Source organism: Panthera tigris, chromosome B3 (genome assembly GCF_018350195.1).
Source record: "Panthera tigris isolate Pti1 chromosome B3, P.tigris_Pti1_mat1.1, whole genome shotgun sequence".
NCBI classification, from domain to species: domain Eukaryota; kingdom Metazoa; phylum Chordata; class Mammalia; order Carnivora; family Felidae; genus Panthera; species Panthera tigris.
In genome coordinates, this window is record NC_056665.1 from 85,352,727 (window position 1) to 85,374,150 (window position 21,424).

General features: G+C 38.1%; 1 pseudogene; it reads left to right on the forward strand.

The window, feature by feature from the left end:
- Positions 1–21,424, forward strand: part of LOC107179591 — a 142,399-nt pseudogene that overhangs the window by 109,977 nt on the left and 10,998 nt on the right.

Here is a 21,424-nt window from a genome sequence, read left to right on the forward strand (position 1 = left end):
TTTTATAATTTTTTCAGATTGTAAACATAATAATATTTTTATTACAATTTCTTGGTGGCATGGTAGACTTAATTCTTGTTCCTAGCAATTAAATTTTAAAATTTCCGCATTACACATGGGATGAGAGTGTTTGGATTGATGTAGAGTTTTTCCCCATCACCCTCCCTCCTCTTCCACCCACTCCCCATCAACCCTCAGTTTATTGTCAGTTTTTAAGAGTCGCTTATGGTTTGGCTCTCTCCCTCTCTAACTTTTTTTTTCCTTCCCCTTCTCCACGGTCTTCTGTTAAGTTTGTCAGGATCCACATAAGAGTGAAAACATATGGTATCTGTCTTTCTCCCCATCTTTCTTAATGTCATTTAGAATTTCTCTATGACCATTATTCCATTCTTTCTTTTTAAACATTTTTTTAATGTTTTTTTTTTTTTTTTTTTTTTGAGACAGAGAGAGACAGAGCATGAACGGGGGAGGGTCAGAGAGAGAGGGAGACACAGAATCCGAATCAGGCTCCAGGCTCTGAGCTGTCAGCACAGAGCCCGACGCGGGGCTCGAACTCACGGACCGTGAGATCATGACCTGAGCCGAAGTCGGACGCCCAACCGACTGAGCCACCCAGGCGCCCCGACCATTATTCCATTCTTTTACCGATGCCTCCAATGGCTTATCAGCCTTAATTTTTTTAATGTTTATTATTTATTCTTGAGAGAGTTAGAGAGACAGAGCATGAGCAGGGGAGGGGCAGAGAGAGAGGGAGACACAGAATCTGAAGCAGGCTCCATGCTCTGAGCTGTCAGCACAGAGCCCAATGCGGGACTTGAACCCATGAGCCACGAGACATGACCTGAACCGAAGTCGGACGCTCAACCAAATGAGCCACTCAGGCATCCCTTATCAGTCTTGATTTTATGTGACTAGTAATTAATGTCTAAATCTCTGCATGTTATGTTGATTTAGTTCCTCTGAATCCTTCTTTAGCAATTTAATATTTAAAGGAATGAATATTAGAATTGGAGTACTAATCTTAAGTAAAGTTTTTGTTATTGATTATTAAATACTCTTTCTGAATATTAAATATATGCTCTAAAAGGCTAAGCCATACTATGACCTTTAGGTGTTAACAGTCAAACATTCCTTAAAATACTATTTTGAGGACAAAATTAAAGCTTCACAGAAATCATCAAACATTCTAATACAATTTGCTGTACAATTTATAAACAGAAACATAATCCACTCTGCTAACTGGTACATTGCTAAATGTGGCAAAGTGTCATTCAGAAAACTGGATTTCAGGAAATTATTTTTATGAGCGACTCAATGCTAAAACAAAAACAAAAAACCCCAGGCACGTTCCCTGCTTTCATGGAGCTCACAAGTGAGGGAGGCAAGCATTAATCCAGGAACTCCATTTGTAGGTTAATGATGCCATGAGGGCATATCTGGGGGAACTGACCTCATTAGGGAGGCCAGGTGTTGAAGAATAAAGTTAACTAAGCAAAGTCGGGGATAGTGGCCTTCCAGAAAGTGAGAAAAGCATGTGCATGACCCAGGACCTAGCACACATACATGAGGCGTCTACAGCTGTTGAATGAACGATGTTCTGTTGTAAGAGATTTCAGATGCTCTGCCGAGCTCTCTTTCAAAAGATGGCCCTCCTTGAAGCTTCTGCCTGCCTCCCTCAGAGTGTGCCTGGAAGGCCTGTTCAGCTAAGACCAGTAGGGAGCACAGAGGTGCATCCTCCCACCTGCACACAGAGAAAGCTTCTCGGCCTCTCATCCCACCCTCAGTCCTATCTCAAACTTTTCCTAGAAGCAGGTGTCGCAGGAGTACAGGAAACTTTTTGGTAGCAGCTTCAGACATTGTTGACCGCCACCAGCTCTCCAAAGAAGAGCATTCCTACACAAGCTTCATCCTAAATAACCCCACAGAACATCAGCTCTGTGAGCACTTGCCTCACTCCAGGCTTGTTTTCTCAGAATTTACTTCACCGATCAAGGATGTGAGAATCTCTCTTGGTGTCATCTAAAATGCACAGTCCAGGAGCTCACCCCAAACCTACAGAATCAGACTTTTAGGAGAGGGGATCTGGGTATCTCTGGGCATATGCATTTTATTTGTTTGTTTGTTTGTTTAAAAACTATTTATTTATTTGCTTATTTATTTAGAAGTAATCTCTATGTCCAGTGTAGGGCTTGAACTCATGACTGACCCCAAGATCAAGAGTCGCATGCTCTTCTACCTGAGCCCACCAGGTGCCCCTGGGTATATGCATTTTAACAACTCTCCCTCCATTATTTTACACCCTAAAATTTGAGAACTGCTAGTGCAAATGTTGAATAAATAAAAGTTGAAGAGAATATTGTGGCTGAGTTATCAAGATGGGGTTTTGCCTGTTTCTTTGAATAAATTGTTTAGTCTAACTCTCTCCCTTACTGTGGAAAATTTGTCAGGGTGAGGGGCATCACTGTTCTGTCTGTCCTAACACCACACAGAAGACTTTTCCAGGCACTGGGTTCTGGAATCCATATATCAGCATGGATTCACCTTGCACACACTGGGGTTTTGGGTATTCTGGGCTTCAGGTCCAGAGCCACAACTCCCAGGGGGGCTAGGGGATCCTGTCTTTCACCCCTCAGTCCACCTCTGGGGTAGAAGCCCATTTGGTTGCTTAGTTGTGTGATAGCACCCTCCCTCAGAAGTGAAGAGAAACGTTTGTGCCTTCACTCAGCCTCTTTTCCTTCCCCATAACACAACCCATGTTACATAAAATTAGGGACAAATGTGATCTAAGGCAATTATTTTTGGTTAAAAATGGTGTTTTTTGTGGACACCCTGGGGCATCATTGCCCATAGCACCTGGAGTTTGGTTTACTCTTGGTAAGCAGTTTCCATAAAGGTGGATGAACACCATCTTCAGTTAAAAAATTCCATGGAAAGTGCAGTAAGGAGAGGGGTGAAGGAAACTGCGAGGCTGGATTTGTGTGGGAATAGGAGTAAGAGCTCAGGTTATGGATCTAAACAGACCTGGGTCCTGATTTTGCTCTTTCCCAGAATGGTAATATCATTTGGAAAGCCATCTGACCACTCAGCTCAGTTCCCTCCCGGGGATATGGCGGCAATAATAGTTTCTCCCTCATGTTATGTTGTGAGGATCAACTAAGACAATATTTGCAAAAACTTCGGTACAGCTCCTGGCAGAGAACCCTCAAAAAAATGTTAGTGACCTTTTACTGTGTTGGATTTTTAAAAATTATTTTTAATAAACTTTTTCTGCCAGATAACCAGAATGGCAAATAAACATGCATGAAAGAAGCTGTGGTCCATTAGAGTTTATCTACCTTTAACCAGACATGGGACAAAGTAAGAAATCCCATGATGGCACTCCATATTATGCACCAACTTTTTTGCCATAGGCAGAGGGGTGCTGTAAGAACCTGGCCATTTCACTAGGCACAACAAATGTACAATGTGTGTACCTTGAAGTTTTTAGACCCTGAACAATGTGAAAAATCAGGCTCAATAGAGCATAAGCATCAGAAAAGAACTGGGGGAAAACCAGTTTAAATTTATATTGTAGTTACTCAATATAAAGGAATTTTTTTTAATGTTTAAAATGTTGAAGGAAGGAAAAACCAAATTATAGGAAATTGTTCTGAAACAAGTTCAAAGCCTAGGACACTGATCCAAGTGGAGAGACCATTTGACAAATCTCCTCTGCATATGTCCACAGTCTTCATTCTTAATAGGTAACAAAAGCTTGTTCTGGTATCTTTCCAGGAGTCCTACCCCAGGGAAGTATCCAGAATGCCACAAATAAGACAATCATCATTGTGCCCTCAGAATAAGGAGGCAGCAAGCTCTATCCAACTCAAGGCATTATGCAGATTTTCTTTTTACATCTCAAAGATTCAGAGCCCTTGGTACATTTAAAAAATACTTTAGTCACATAATGTACCCTCAATACAGGAGAAATTGATTTCCATCAATAACACCATCTCTCAATAATCCAAGTTTAAAACAGAGTAAGTTGTATTTCATAAGTATGTGGATGAGCTCTCACTTTGGTGTATACACGTGTGGATGTGATATTTCTTTTTTTTTAATTTTCTTAATGTTTATTTTTGAGAGAGAGAGAGAAGACAAAGCATGAGTGGGGGAGGGGCAGAGAGAGAGACAGACACACAGAATCTGAACCAGGCTCCAGGCTCTGAGCTGTTGGCACAGAGTCTGATACAGGGCTCCAACTCACCAGCCATGAGCTCATGACCTGAGCCGAAGTCAGGCACTTAACCGACTGAGCCACCCAGGCGCCCCATGATATTTCTTTTTATACCACATCTCAACCTGTCACCTCTTGGGTGTATTGAGAAGAAACAAGTAGCTAAATTGTAGTAGAGATACATACTCAACTATTCATTCATGTAACCAGCTTTTATTGAACACTTACTATGTGCCAGGCCCCAGTTAGGCCCTGGAGATACACAGAGAAATAAGATTTGGCCCTGCCCTTATGTTGTACATAGTCTAGAGGCAGAAGTGTTTTCCAATTTTATAGCGTAGTGAGATATGAGTTAACAAATTAGCCTGATTCCTCAGAACTTTCTCAGTTACAGTGCCAGAACTTTCTCAGTTAAAAATAAGAAGGATCCATCATCATCATCATCATCATCATCATTGTTATAAGCAAGATCCTGGGCCATTATGCACAGTTGAGTATAAAAGAGTACCACATTCTAAGGGGGCACAAGTCACTTTATAGACTTGGTGTTTATTAGATAATTTTAGATAGATGGGAAATGGATGCTTTTTTCCAATAAATACACAGGGCATCATGTGCCTCTTGGCAGTCCAGCCTAAATAGTACTATTTTCCTATCCATTAGGCACTTAATCATTTAACCCTTCAAACAATTGTGAGGAAGGCATTATTGTTTACAGATGGGGAAAACTGAGGTTTAGAAAGATTACCCAGCTTGTTTAAGTTCACAAAGTTCCGTCCAAGCGATGTTCATGATTGAGGGCTGTTTAAAAACTAATTCATATTCTAAATTGCTTTGCACAGCAGCCCTAGAGGTAGCAAAAGATCCAGCTGAGTTGCATACTAGTTTGTCTGATTCAGACAAAGCAAAGGCACAGGAAATTGCCTGTCTGGAAACTTACAAGAAAACCAGAAAAGCTCAATGCTGTGTTCTAGAAAAGAGATCATTCCTGGAATGTTTACATTTCGTTGGTTGTTTGTTTAACTCGTCACCATCTATAATCATGGATCACTGACCAGAATCTTATGGTAAAATCTATTAACTCAAGAGGTATATATTGAATGTGTATGGTGTGTAAGGCATCGTAATTGGCTCAGACATGGATCCTAATTCCAGGAAGCCTACAGTCAAGCAGAGACGATGAAATGTACTTAAATAACCACAAGGTAGAAAGGTAAATTGCTCTCATTGTTCAGAAGAGGGAGGGATTCCTTCAAAGTAGGATGACAGAGAAAGCTTCATGGAGGAGAGAACATTTGACCTAGACCTTGAAAATTCTAGGAGGAGAGGGAATTGGATGACCAGAAGTGAGAATGAGAAGATCCCAAAAGATCACTTCATCCCAAGTGAAGGCAGGATATAGGAGAGCAAGAATAGATATGGGAAATGGGCAGTCATCCAGCCTGAGCCCACTGCATGGACATTTCCCAAGGCAACTCTAGGAATTTCTTGAGACTTCCCTGGTGTAACAGGAAAAGAAGTTTCTTTCTTGGTGTAGATACTCAAAACAGGAAGTAGCCCCTACATAGGTGCTCTATTCCATGTTTGGAAGAGAAAGTTTGTACCTTGGTAAATGTTCCAAGTGAAAACATTGTTATTAGATGTTATGGCAGTGATATAATAAAACTCACAATGGTGTTGAGAATAAAAGTTCAATGTACAACAGATTTTCACTATTTGTGTCATCTTTTTTTTTTTTTTCTTTTTTCAATGAACTACAAAACCTCCTATATATCTCTCAGGATGTGGTGAAGATTTGTTAGATGAGTATAATGACATGAAATATCTTACAAAAAGAATTATCCAGCATCTGACTCTTGATTTTGGTTCAGGTCATGATCTCACGGTTTGTGAGTTTGAGCCCCCAGTCGGGCTCCTTGCTGACAGTGTAGAGCCTGCTTGGGATTCTCTCTCTCCCTCTCTCTCTCTGTCCCTCCACCTCTCTCTCTCTCTCTCAAAATCAATAAACTTTTTAAAAGAGAAAAGAATTATTCAGGTGATCACCATGACCAGGGCAATATTCTTTAATAATAGCAATATAAAAACACAGTTGACACTGCTCTCTCTCTCTCTCTGTTTTAACCTACCAGTGTCTTTACTCATACAGTTATATATGGCATTTGCATATGCCTCACAAAGATATGGATTAAATATTACCCTTAGTCCACCACATTCTTCTCCTTTGGAAGGTTTCAAGCGGAACATTTCAAGAAAGGAATAATTAGAAAAATTTTATAACTCACATTCTTTCATTTCATATATATAATTTTAAAAATTAAATTTATCCTTGTTAGTCAGCTACCTGGGTTTACTATAAATCATTTTCAAAACTATGATTGTGGATCATGAGGAGTTAAAATAGGACAGAAATCATGTCCAATTCTGGCCAGTGGCTATGCATTGTTTACAGATCTTGAGCATAACCATCAGATAAAGACAGCAATATAATAACCCAGCCCCCTCCCTGGGCCTTGTTGTGAGGAGTATAACTTGTCTGTAGAGTGATGGATTGGTAGCTCCTTGCTATGTGAGAACATCATTTTACCCAGATTAGAGTAACAGTAATTAATTGGGGCTATTTCCAATTTTGTAGTATCATGGGTTGGACTTAATACATAAGTTATGTCATTTGATGATGGGTTACCTTCAATATAGCCCTGGAAAAAGAATTTCTGGCATCATTCAATGATAGAAAGAATATTAGTTTGAGTAAAAACTTGTATGTGCTTAGGTCTTAGGTGAAATAAAAATTGGGGTAGACTGTCCTGTCACCCAAAAAATAATTGGAAACCATGATTTTAAAGACAAAAACTTCTTGAACTAGAAAAATTGTGAAGGAAAAAATGTAACAAAATTCTTGAAATTTAAGATATAGAATATGTATGATTAAAATATGTAAGCAAAGTGTGTGGAGGACTAGAATCACAAGAAAAGACGTCAAAATGTGGAAGGAGAACATGTAAGAAACTGGCTAAAGTAATTGCATGTGGATGATAATCATGACTTATACTTTATTTGACTGTATATTATCTTTGAATTTTAAAACTAAAAATAACTTTTAAGACATTAGTCAGGTGTCCTTGGTATTTGTAGTGTTTACTTTTTATATATATCATTCACTCTGTGCTTGCCTCAAAACAGTTTTTGGAAACTGTTGGATTACCAATGATTAGTGAATAAATAAATACACAAAACTCTGTGAGAAAGCAGTTGGGGTGCAGTAGGCTGAGGGCGACTAAAACAAAGAATTTCATTGCTCTGACTTTTACTCATCCCTCTTTCATATTCTGCATTCTGAACCTCATAGAATCTCTCTGAAGATTTCATAATTTCAGTTTTACCCAACTCATCCACCTTATAATTATGAATATATGGACATAATTAACTGAATCACTTTGAGAGAGAAAAAAATACCCTACTTAAGGCTAATTAGATGAATCACGAATGCCTGGAAGAATGCATTTCAATAAGGTGAAAAACTTTGGATAAAAATTTAATGAAGTTTCCAATTGCAGTTGACTACAGAGGATATTGATAAATGTTCATTCCATGCAGATTATTAAATTGTACTGATTTAGGATCTCAAAGTCTAAATACCGCCATTGCCTCCAGAGGAGACCTGATTGCACTTACATGTCACATTCATAAAAAACATAGTGCACTAATTGGGAGTCTCCCGCCATCTGCACACTTGCTTCCAGGCGCACATAAAATGATCAATGGGAAAGCAGGGTCAATCCAGGCAGACTGCGAGTGAAATTAAAATAATAAAATGTCTAAACATTTAACTGCAAATAGGAAATCTTTATACCCACCCACACCCTATTCTGTAGCATAAAGCTAAGGCACAATTATTCATATACCTCAAGTAATTTGCAGGCTCCATACAAAATCTCATTTAAAATAAGAAATTGCTATTTCTGCACATTTATTCTACCAAATGCCAGCTAATTGCTGCAATGGCCATTATAAAGAATAATTTTCGCTTAGTGAAAAAAAAAGGAATGAAGAGAACATTTTCTGGTTTTGTTCCTCTGCGAAGGCTCTATTCAGTGAATACTGAATGCACAGCGTTTCACTGCTACATTTATTATGCTGAGAGGTCAAGTATTACACAGCATCTTGTATTACGCTTTGCATGCTAAGTATTTCACTTCACAAATTGACCCTCCGGTGTACTTGCTACATAATGCTTTAAAAACCCAGCTAAAACGCAGGACAATTAGCAATACTTTTACTCCCAGTTAACAATGGGAACACCAATGTAGGTGATTGCATTTACAGTGTAGCTTTCTTCACAAAACATTTTTGACACATTAAGGTACTTCGGAATTGTGCAGTACCAGTCCTCTCTTGTGAATGGCTTTCCAGCATTTGCAGAGAGAAACAGTTACTGTATGTTAGAGCTTAATTGAAAAGAATTCAACCACGGCCTATGAAGCACCAATTACGGTGATATTATATCATAAAAAGCTGTAATATCCATTTTCAGACTTGCGCATCAGCCAATACAAAGTAGGACACAATTAAAAAGATATACAGTTTAAACTCTTGAAACTGTTAAATTTAATTAGGAGTTCAGTATGAGGGGGAACAAAAGTGTGTTTGTGTGGGATGGGGCTGGGGTGGCAGAGAAAAGGAAGTTCGCTGCAGGACTGGAGACCAGCAAGCACTAGCAGCCCAGGAGGACCACGGAAGTTGGTCCTCTCCCTTTAAACCACTTTTAGTTGATGTACATCAAGTGTGGGGTGTTCGCCTTGCCCCACTGACTAGTTTCTGAGGTCAGATGAATATTCATGCCAGTCAGGAAGTGCTGCTGTCCAGTAATTCTGGTGTCCGCTGATGTCTGCAAGGGAGAGGAGGCAGGACCCTTGGACCATGGAAGCGAGAGTGTGGTATTGATGTTCTCTTGCTCACACAGATCAAACACAATTAAAAGAGAGTTAACTGCATTGCTTTTCATGAGAAAAGACACAGATAATTGTGAAGTAAAATGGACGTGGCCAGATCAGCATAAGTGTCTTTGCAGGCTTGGCTCTGAATGTAATATTTAAATACTGGAACCTGCATGAAATCCCAGTTTGAGGTGACAGGCGGCAGGTAATTATCAGTAAAACAACATTATCAAAGTTCTCGTGCGTAGCATGTTTGACTGACTGGAGTGCTTCTCCTTACAAATCCCGCTAATATCCATTTCAATCTGCTTTAATATGTTCACAAGTTGGGGCTTATTTTGAATTCCACTGGGTAAATGAGGACAGCACACTTTGAATTTGCATACTATACACATTCCTTTCATTTGTGGAAGGTTTCCAGAGTATTTTTAAAGGAAACTGCTAATATCCAGAATCCAGAAAAACTTTTTTGCTGTAACTAGAATGAAAATAGAAAACAGCTCATGTAAATGTTGTATTTATTTCATTTGAAGCTATACAGGAGGTCTATGAAAATGATCCTTATTACGTTTGAAGAAGGAAGGTTATTTTAAAATTTACCAGTGATATGCAGTTTTCTAAGGTATTCAAGGTATTGAAACTAAAAGTTAAGTTAATTTTTTAAAAAGTCTGTGTTTGATAGCCAAATTAAGGAGTCTAAATTTCCATCAATGAATGAATGGATAAAGATGTGGTTTATATCGGGGCGCCTGGGTGGCTCAGTCGGTTAAGTGTCTGACTTCAGATGCTCAGGTCATGATCTCACATGATCTCAGGTTTGTGAGTTTGAGCCCCGCGTCAGGCTCTGTGCTGGCAGTTCAGAGCCTGGAACCTGCTTCAGATTCTGTGTCTCCTTCTCTCTCTCTGCCCATCCCCCACTTGTGCTCTGTTTCTCTCTGTTTCTCAAAAATAAATAAATGTAAAAGATGTGGTTTATATATACAATAGAATACTACTTGGCAATGAGAAAGAATGAAATCATGCCATTTGTAGCAACATGGATGGAACTGGAAGATACTATGCTGAGTGAAATAAGTTAGAAGAAGACAGATAACATGTTTTCACTCATGTGTGGAATTTGAGAAACTTAACAGAAGACTATCAGGGAAGGGAAGGAGGAAAAAATAGAGGGAGGGAGGCAAACCATAAGAGGCTCTTAAATACAGAGAACAAACAGGGTTGATGGGGGCGTGAGGGCAGGAGTAGAGGGGAAAATGGGTGATGGGCATTGAGGAGGGCACTTGTTGGGATGAGCACTGGGTGTTGTGTGTAAGTGACGAATCACAGGAATCTACCCCCAAAACCAAGAGCACACTGTATACACTGTATGTTAGCCAATTTGACAATAAAGTATATTTTAAAAAAAAATAATAAAATAAGACTGAAAAAAAAAAAGTCTGTGTTTGAGAGGAGCCTCGGTGGCCCAGTCATGTGAGCATCCGACTTCAGCTCAGGTCATAATCTCGCAGTTCATGGGTTCAGGCCCAGTGTCAGGTTCTGTGCTGACAGCTCGGAGCCTGGAGTCTGCTTTGGATTCTGTGTCTCACTCTCTCTCTCTGCCCCTCCCCTGCTCATGCTCTGTCTCTCTCTCAAAAATAAACATTAAATATATATATTATATATATATAATATATATATATAATATATGTATAATAAGAAGTCCATTTTTGAAAAATGCAGATGGAAAAGTCCTCATCTCTGGTTTGAGGACTCACTCTCTTCAGTCCATGAGGTTACTTCAGGCCTTTTTAAATTTCCACATCTTTCCTGTCCAGTGAAAAAGCAGAACTAAAGTGACATTTTATTGATGAGATAAATTTGAGTTTGGGATTATCTAAAATCAAATATTCCATGTTCCCTTCTTTCTCAACCAACTCTTCATGACCTTTAAAAAATCAGCAAACAGAGGTATCTCATCAAAGATCCAAGGATGGCCCACTCTCAAACCTAGTGACAATTCCTGATAATTCAGAAGACATAGTCATTACTTTGGAGCAATTCAATATCTTGAATTAAATTAGGACACTAATAAAATAGTTACTGATATCATGGAAACCTATAGTAAGTTACATTAAATTATACAGGCTGTTTTTGTTTTATTGGTTGCACATATACCAAGAGGCATATTTTTTACTGGGAGATTCTGCCTTTGAAAACTAGGCCAGTTATCAGACTTCCGGGTGGTAGTGGGATCAAGATGTTTTCTCTTTTAATGAAAATGGAGCCCAAATGATAAACATGATTAGCGTAAGAGGGATTTTAAGAGACATGAATGTGTAGGAGTTTAGATAATGCTGAAGCAATTGCATAGGAATTATACTCTGAACAATCTGGATTCTAGACTTTTCTGTCCAACCACTTTTCTGTGTTAGATACTCTTTTCTAAATGAACAAGATGGGGGAGGTTCAATTAGAAGGTTTTATTGACAATTCGGTACCTTGTTGTATCAAGATTCTTCCTAAGTGACAGGATTTTGCAAATGTTTTCCCAAATTCATTTTCTGACTAATGGTTTTTCTGAAATTCTCACCCTATGAAGGGGCTGAGAGAATCAATTATCCCATGTGGTCTGGAACTGAGTTGATGATGAAAATTGCTGCAGAGGTATCAAAGATCTATTTTTATTCTTTTCTGCAGGAAGAGAAATGTCTTTTCCTCTACTAACCAGTTTTGTCAAAAAGATACCAAAGGGCTTAGACGTCAGTACCTTATTTTTCCTTCCTTCCATAGTGAGTTACATTCTTTGGACCCAGACCTCACTGTACCCTACTACTCAAGAAATAATCAAATTTTCATTCACTACAGCCAGGGGTCACACATTCATATACAACCCTGGACCTGTGGGAAATGTAAATGGGCAAAGTGGACTGAGTGTAAGAAAACAAGTTGGGGGGCACCGGGGAACTAGAAAATGTAGTGATTCAGCTCTGGAGATTTGGGTCATGCAGAAATATAATCTCATAGTTGCAAGGTCTTCCAGTTTTTCCAAGAGAAGCCAGAAGTGTGTGTGTGTGTTTCCTTGATTTTAAAACATTGTAATCAAAGTAAAACACATCTATGGCCCATGTTTTTTGGTGCAATGGGCCATCAGTTTGCAATCGCTGATATAAATCATCATCTTCAAATGTGTTCTAAGTTTCCTTCCTTATGTTAATGGACTATCATCTTATCATTGTGAGATGGTTTGCATTTTTATAGGCATTAAACTTTTAGCTACAATATTTAGCAGGCAAGTCAGATATTTCTTCTGGTACATGTGTCTTCTTCATAACCTGACATTAAACCATATGGCCAGAGGGGCACCTGAATGGCTCAGTCAGTTAAGCGTCTGACTTCAGCTCAGGTTATGATCTTGCAGTTCTTGGGCTTGAGCCCTGCATCAGGTCTGTGCTGACAGTGTAGAGCCTGGAGCCTACTTTGGATTCTATGTCTCTGGCTCTCTCTGCCCCTCCCCCCTCCTCTCAAATAAATAAACATTTAAAAAATAAAAAAAAAAAAAACAATATGGCCAGAAAGCCCTGTCTCTAGACTTGAGAGTGGCTTCATTATCATTGCTATTTGCTAGTAATTTTAGTTATATTGCCTAACATTTACTGATCTGTAACTTGGTTCCAAGTTGCTTTAGAACATGTGTTTTTCCATGTATTATCTGACCCAAGCCTCGCAACAATCCCATCAGTTAGAATGAGGTAGGTGATAGGCAATAACAACCCCACAGCTCTCTGATTTAACATAACCAAAGTTTATTTCTCACTGATTCTACATGTCCAACATGGATCATGAGGGTGGCTCTGCTCATCATTGTCACTTAGGAACCCAGGCAAAAAGAAGATTCCATCTCATCAGTGCTTCTGCCATCACCAAGATAGGGAAGAAGATGAAGCACATTATTCTGGCTCCTAAACCTTCTGTCCAGGAGACACAGCTTTTGCTTACACTTATTGGCCTTAAAGTTTACTTAAAGGGACAAATGCCTGAAAATATAACCTGATCGTATTTTTTTCTTTTTAAATTTTAATTCCAGTACAGTTAACATAGTGTTATATTAGTTTCAGGTGTAAAATGTAGTGATCAACAGTTCCACACATCACTCAGTGCTCATCATGACAAGTGTATTCTTACTCCCCTCCACCTATTTTGCCCATGCCCCTGCCCACCTCCCCTCTGGTAACCATCTGTTTGTTTTCTATAGTGAAGAATCTGTTTCTTGGTTTGCCTTTCTCTTACTCTTTTTTATTTCCTTTGCTCGTTTGCTTTGTTTCTTAAATTCCACATATGAGTGAAATCATATGGTATTGTCTTTGTCTGACTGACTTATTTCACTTAACATTATACTCTCTAGCTCCATCCATGTTGTTGCAAATGACGAGATGTAATTCTTTTTTATGACTAAGTAATATTCCTTTGTATATATACACCACATCTTTATCCATTCATCTATCAATGGACACTTGGGCTGCTTCCATAATTTGGCTATTGTAAATAATGATGCAATAAACATAGGGATGCATATATCTTTTTGAATTAGTGTTTTTTTATTCTTTGGGTAAAAATCTAGTAGTACAATTGCTGGGTCATAGGGTAGTTCTATTTTTAACTTTTTGAGGAACCTCCATACTGTTTTCCAGAGTGGCTGCACCAGTTTGCTTATCCACCAACAGTGCAAAAGATAACCCAATTGTATATTATATTTTTTAGTTTAGAAAGAGAGAACACGTGGGGGGGAGGGGCACAAAGGGAGAGAAAATCTTAGCCGGGCTCCATCTCACAACCCTGGAATCACGACCAGAGCTGAAATCAAGAGTCGGACACTCAACCAACTAAGCCACCCACGCACCCCAATCCAGTCATATTTTAAATAGAAAGAAAAGAAGAATAGTTAGGCATAACATCCATAATCAAATATCAGACAATCTCATAAAGGCACTAAAAACAAATCAGATATTTGCATAAGAATAGATAAATCAGTAGAAAGGATACAGAATCCAGAAATAGATCCTGAAATATATGAGAATTTAATATATGATGAAGTTGATAGACCAGTTCAGTGCAAAAGGGTGGATTATTTTTAAATTGTATAGAAAAATTAAGTTGAACCCCCTTACAGAAATGACTTTAGATGGGTTAAAATCTTAAGCATACAAATAGGGGCACCCGGATGGCTCAGTCACTTGAGCTCTGGACTTCAGGTCATGATCTCGCGGTTCATGGGATCGGAGCCTGCTTTGGATTCTGTGTCTCCCTCTCTCTCTGCCTCTCCCCCGCTCACGCTCTGTTACTCTCTCTCTTTCTCAAAAATAAACATTAAAAAAATTAAAATAAAACCTAACAATAAAAATGTTGTAAGAATGTACATGTTTGGGGACATTGTTCATAACTAAGACAATAAACCTAGAAGCTGTAAGAGAGAAGATAGGCACTTTCAGGTATATTAAAATATGTATTTCAAATGAGAACAAAAATAAGCAAATGAGAAAGTTAGAAAAAGTTTTGACACAAATGAGAGATATAAGATCATTATGCAACTAGTTCTTCCAATATACAGCCCAAAATAAAAAGAAAGTAGCCAACTTGCAGAGGAACAAAATCAGATAACCTACAAATTCATGAAAAGATTTAAATTACTAGTAGTTAGGGAAATGGAAAATAAAGTAACGAGTTTAAGCCCGTTAGTCTGGCAAAAATAAAAAAGAGTAATATCCATTTTGGTATGGATGCAGGGACAAATGACGCTGTCATTCCTGGTGGAAAGGAGAATTGTTAGAATGTTTCTTGGAAAACAACCTGGCAGCATTTATTAAAATTAAATAGCCACACCCTTTGGCTCAGAATTCTCGTTTCTAGAAAGCTATCCTATCAAAGTAAGAGCCCCAGGACCCAAGGACAAATGACCCAGGGAGTTAATCCCAGCATTGTTCAGTACAGCAGAAAACTGCAAATGAAGCAATCCGTGGTACATCTACACCACAGAAGTAGTAGAAAATGAAGTGGAACTATGCCAGTTGACTTGGAGACCTTCTCCTGAGGTATTTCCTAGCGAGAAAGACAAATGTAGGGCAAAGGGTATATAATATGATCTGAAAGGGTATTTACTATGATTTCTAAAATATGGCCCCCAAAACCCATGTATGGGAATACATATACCTTCTGCATACATACATATTTTTGCATAGGATTATATAAGCATGGGTAAAAAATGTACAAAGATACAAGCTAGTTTGATAGCATGGGTTGTGGTGGGGTTGGGGATGGCAGGAAAACAGAAGAGGAGGGAGGAGGTTTACAAAAGGAAAAAAAAAGTAGTTTGCACCCAAAAACCCCAACATGTATGCTATAATCCCATTTATTCATTAATGCAAAGATTTATATATAGTGTATATGTGCGAATAATTGCTGAATATAATAAAAATATATAAAAACAAACAAAACATCTCAAACTAGTTGTACTTGACTATGACATAGGCTTTAGATTGACGGAAGTCAATCACTTGTCCCCTTGAACATTATAAATGACTTCAGTTCTCATATATTTCAGGGTCATGGGCTCGAGCCCTATGTTGGGTGTAGAGATTACTTAAAAATAAAATCTTTAGGGGCGTCTGGGTAGCTCAGTTGGTTAAGTGTCCGACTTCAGCTCAGGTCATGATCTCGTGGTCCATGGGTTCAAGCCCCTCATCGGGCTCTGTGCTGACAGCTCAGAGCCTGGAGCCTGCGTCAGATTCTGTGTCTCCCTCTCTCTCTGCCCCTCTCCTGCTTATGCTCTGTCTCTCTCTCTGTCTCTTAAAAATAAATAAACATTTAAAAAATTTTAATAAAATAATAAAATCTTTAACTGATATTACACTGATATTAACTGATGTTAACTAACTAGAATTTAAATTAAAACTTGAAGCGAAAATAAACAAAAACTTTTTTTTTTAAGTTTGTAATGGAAATTGGTGTCCATTTTGATGGACCTTCGATAGGAACAAAACCACTCATTTCACAACAAAGCAGACTCCAAAAAGCTGTTGAACTTGGATGAAGCCTGGAAGTTTTAATAATTAGTAGTCTTTCTATAGATACTAAGTAATTTCTTTTCTTTAATCATGGACTTTGTTACCGCTGCAAATCCTTTTCAGCCTCTAGTCAACCACACTATAAGCAGAGAGATCTTCGCCAAAGAAGACAATTCCATTCTTAGTGCAGATATTCAGGTGTCTCTCAAGGCTGCCCAACAATTCAGAGTAATAGAGAAGCCAGGAAAGGAGCTCATGGATTTTGGATTTCCATCACCTAACCTAAACTTTCTCAGTCAAGCCAGTGAGACAGAGAACAAGAGATTGAGTCTAGTGCCAGCTCTGCAGTGCTCAGCTCAGTGCAAGTCACTGTCACTCTCTACAGTCTAGTGTTGTCCTGTACTCTCTAACACGTGATCTCAGAGGATCCTGCTCTTCTACTTAATAATGCTCATAAAAATATGTAATTATATTCTTATGTGTATGATTGTGGGTTTCATTGCTGTTTCCTCCACTAAAACATAATTCCTCTACGGACAGGGACAATATACTATAACCTCAACACCTAACACACTGGCCGACACACACTCAAATTCAATAAAAAAGGTATTAATTTAATGGTTAAGTGAATGTATAAAATGAGAGAAATGATCTCAGAGTCTCCCACTGACTCTTAACGGTATATGATTCTCTAAATGCAAGAAACTTTTGTTTTTTTTTTTTAATTAGGCCATAATTCTGTCACTCTACCTGAACATCATCTAGTAGATTAAATGCTTAAAAGACCACAGCTCTGTTCTATGTAGTTAACTCAAAAAAATAAAAATAAAAAAAACCTAGACCTGTTAGTCATAATCCCATATCTCTGTAGGGGTCTGTAAGATGCCACTTCACCTATAGCTTTTAGTAGAATTATAGTTTGTGCAAAATAGGTATCTGTTGTGTCTTCTAAAATATCTTCAATCTCCCTTGCTGTTTCATTTCTGGATCTTGAAATCCCAGAAGTAATTGAAGAATTATTAGAAGGAAGAAATTCACAGAAGGAAGAGGACTTAGAATTGTCTAGCTCAATGGTTTTCAAGTTATGTTTTATCAGTAGAACCCTATTTTTCAAAAAGAACTATTATACAGAAACTTGCGATTTCTGTATGTTAAATTATATTGATATAAATATGTATAAACTTTGGAAGGAGGGAGGAAAAGAAGGAAGGAAGCAGAAGAGGGAGAGGGAGAGAGAGAAAAAAACAAAAGAAGAAGGAAGGGAAAAAGAAAAAGGGAGGGAGGAGAGAAGGAAGGAAGGAAGGAAAGAAGGAAGGAAGAGAAAGAAAAGGAAGGAAAGCAAAGATTTGCCTTGGTTTAAGTGAAAAAGGGAACTAGAGCCCTCCCTTCTCAAGCTTTGCCTTGATCTTCACATTGGGCCATCACCTTCATCACCCTCCTACCCTGCCTGCTCCATAATGCCCTCTAATGTACCACCTAGACCAATTTGAAAGCCATCAGTTTGAATGAGTATCTCCTTTTAACAAATAAGGAAACTAAGACTTGATGACTGAGTTACATTCTTTAGTGTTCCAAATCCTTTCTTCCAAAGGTAAATCCATTTTATTTTTGTTTCTTTTTTAAAAGTTTATTTTGAGAGAGAGAAAGGGAGGGAGAGCACAAGCAGGGGAGGGGAGAGAGAGAATACCAAGCAGGCTCTGTGCTGTCAGTGGGAAGCCCAATGTGGGGCTCACAAACCGTGAGATCATGACCTGAGCCAAAATCAAGAGTTGGATGCCTGACTGAGTCACCCCGGTGTCCTTATTTTTGTTTCTAATTAGTAGATGATTCTGTACAGTATTCTCCAGAATAATTTTATATGAATCCAAATCATCATTGCTCATCATATTCTTCTTTTACTTAAACCACCATAATTTAATTCTACCCATGTGATTTTTTCCAATAAAACAATTTTGAAAATATCAAAATTCTATAAGCATTGCCTTCTTGTGGCAAAAATATAAAATTATTTTAAAAATTTAAAAAGTTGACCTTCATAATCACAAGTCTACATTTGCTCATGTTTATTATGAAGACACAGAGGTGAATTAAAAGAAGATATCATGTAACATTATCAAATGAAACAGAGTGTACCCAAGTGGAGAGGAAGTCAATGTGGTTACTCAATATAAAGCAAAAGCTATGTCTCCCAAAGAGCAGACATGCAGTTATTGATCTAGAATTGGCACAATGACAAACTACTCTGCAAATTTTCCTCTTCCCAATTAAGGTGTCTCTCTTGAACTGATTGAAAGCCGTTCGATAAGTATACTTTTTTCAAGATGGTGTGCTCAGTTGGGGGTCTTTTTATTAAACTGAAATTCCATCATTAGCTTTGACTAGCACCAGCTGCTTTATAAATTCTGTGTTGATGTAGGCCTCCACCAGTATTCCAAATATTGCAGGTGAATCTCTGACTCCAAAATCATCAATCATGCAGTATGAATAATTAACATCTGATAAATGCAGAATAGAAAGAGCTCTCATTAGAAGACACAGTAGTGGGGTCATAATCCTATCTCAGATTCTCAGAGCACTGATCCAAATAGGACTTTAGTTGTTGTTGTTTTTCTTTTAAGTATTTCTCAATCTCCCCACTTCCTAATGTTTCCCTATACCTGAACATAAATGGGAAAGGTAGGACCCAAGATGAAACGTTTTTGTCCTGCAGTAAGATCCAGCACATTCTAATGGATGTTTACTTGACTGTTTTAACTCCAAATCAATTCCCACGAATCTGGGGCTTATATCAGCCATAATTATTCTCCCTTCTAAATAGTTTACAGTCTATCACTATTTTAGTGATGCAGTCTATCACTACTTTAACAGAAAATAGAAACTTTTCTATTCATGAATCTAATATTATTTCTGTGAGATACATGGTAAAAATGTAGCACAAAATAAAAGTTCCTTGTAATGTTGCATTTATAAAAACATTTATTTTGTGTACTAGGTGTGCCTAGTAGGGCTTTTTGTAAATACAGTTGGCATGTTCAGGAGATAAGTTTTAAACCATGATAAATTTGAATTTGTGAAATAATGAAATACATTAAAAATGAAACATAGCATGATAGTTCAGTGGTTGAGAGCAGAACATTCTGCATTCAGTTCCTGAGCCTCAGTTTCTTCATCTGTAAAATGGGAATAATATTAGTGTCAGGCTCATGAGGCTACTTCAGGTACTGAGAGAAGGCCTATATGGTAGTTAGCACAGCACAGTGTATTCATTTTCTATAGCTGCACAACAAATTAACACATACTTAGTAGCTAAAAGCAATAGCCATTTATCATTTCACAGTTTCTACAGGTGAAGGCATGGCTTAGATGGTCCCTCTACTTACAGTCTCACAAGACTGCAAGCAAGGTATCATCTGGACTGTGTTCCCACCTGGAGGCTCAACTGGGGAAGAAATACCTTCCAAGTTCACTCACATTCTTGGCAGAATTCATTTCCCGGCAGCTCTAAGATCAAGGATCCCAGCTTCTTCCTGGCTGTTGTCTGGAAACTGTCCACAGTTTCTCACCATGGGGTTTTCCCCAACATGGCCGCTTATATCATCAAGCCAGCAAGGACACTCTCTAGATTGAGTCTTCCAACAAGACAGAGTCTTTATTATGTAATCAATCACAGAGGGGACATTTCATCACCTTTACTGTATTCTGTTGGTTAGAAGCAAGTCATATGTCCTGCCCACACACATGGGTAAACACCAGAAAGCAGGGCTCACTGAGGGCTACATATGCATCTGTATGCCACAAATAACAAAGTGAATGAATAAATAAATGTGTAAATGAATGAAGAAATGAGTGAATGTGTATACCAACCTGGGTATAAATGGAGTAAGCCATAGCCTCTCAGACATCAGCAAACATAAGAAATAGTTCTAAATCCAGGATAAACAGGTGAACAATGGACTCTGTAGGTAACTGCTCTGTTAAAGTCATAGGAAAAATAAAATAAAAACAGAGAGGAAGGCAAACCATAAAGAACTCTTAAATACAAAGAACAAACTGAGAGTTGATGGGGGTAGGAGGTGGGTTAAATGGGTGACAGGCATTAAGGAGGGCACTTTTCGGGATGCGCACTGGGTGTCATATACAAGAGCTGAATCACTGGGTTCTACTCCTGAAGCCAAGACTACACTGTATGTTAACTAACTTGAGAATTAAAAAAAATAAAATAAAATTCAATTTAAAATTTTTAATTAAATTAAATTTAAAACAATAAAGTCATAACACAAGTGTTCAACCTTTGTGAAAATAATATATTGAAGAGTTATGGGACGTGGACTCCCAGGCCCAGAGAATGTCAGTGTAAGATCTCAAGGATGGTGGGGAATGGAATCCTCAGGGAAAATTAGGGGTTTTAGTCCCTTAATTAACTTTAAGGTGATAATCTTCTTATAATTGAAGCAAGAAAAGAAATGTGAAGTGGAATAAAATGGTCAAATGTAGTTATAAAAAATTTTAAACTTCTAAACAACAAAGTAACAATAAAAACAAAAGACTATTCACCACAAATGGGAAACTGTTATCATCTTCAACCATATGAAAATTTATTCAAACATATTTATGAACATTACCAATTCAAACACATTTATGGGTAAGTGGGCAGAGGACGTAATTATGTGATTCAGGCACAGGGTATATTATTAGTAAATTACATTTGAAAAAAGTTTAAATTTCATATGGATGGGACAGAAACATTACAAACAAAATTTTTTTAAGTACTTATCTATAATTTTTGTTTTACTAGCTGATCACTCTGACATGAGAGAGTAAACAGTAAAATAAATTGCATTTGTATTATTAATTTTTTAATGTTTTTTATTATTTTTGAGAGAGAGAGAGAGAGAGAAAGAGAGCAAGCAGGGAAGGGGTAGAGAGAGAGGGAGACACAGAATCAGAAGCAGCTTCCAGGCTCTGAGCTGTCAGCACAGAGCCCAACATGGGGCTCAAACTCACAGACAGCGAGATCATGACCTGAGCCAAAGTTGGCCGCCCAACCAACTGAGCCACCCAGGCACCCCACATTTGTATTATTCACCACAGTTGTCCCAACTTGTAACTGACCCTCGGTGGATGGGTATTTGATGATAATTAACTCTCAGTCAGCAGTAAGAGAGTTCATATGGATGACTGCAGTAGCCAGATCATCAAAAACTTTCAGATTTAGGGTCATATTAGTATGAAACCAA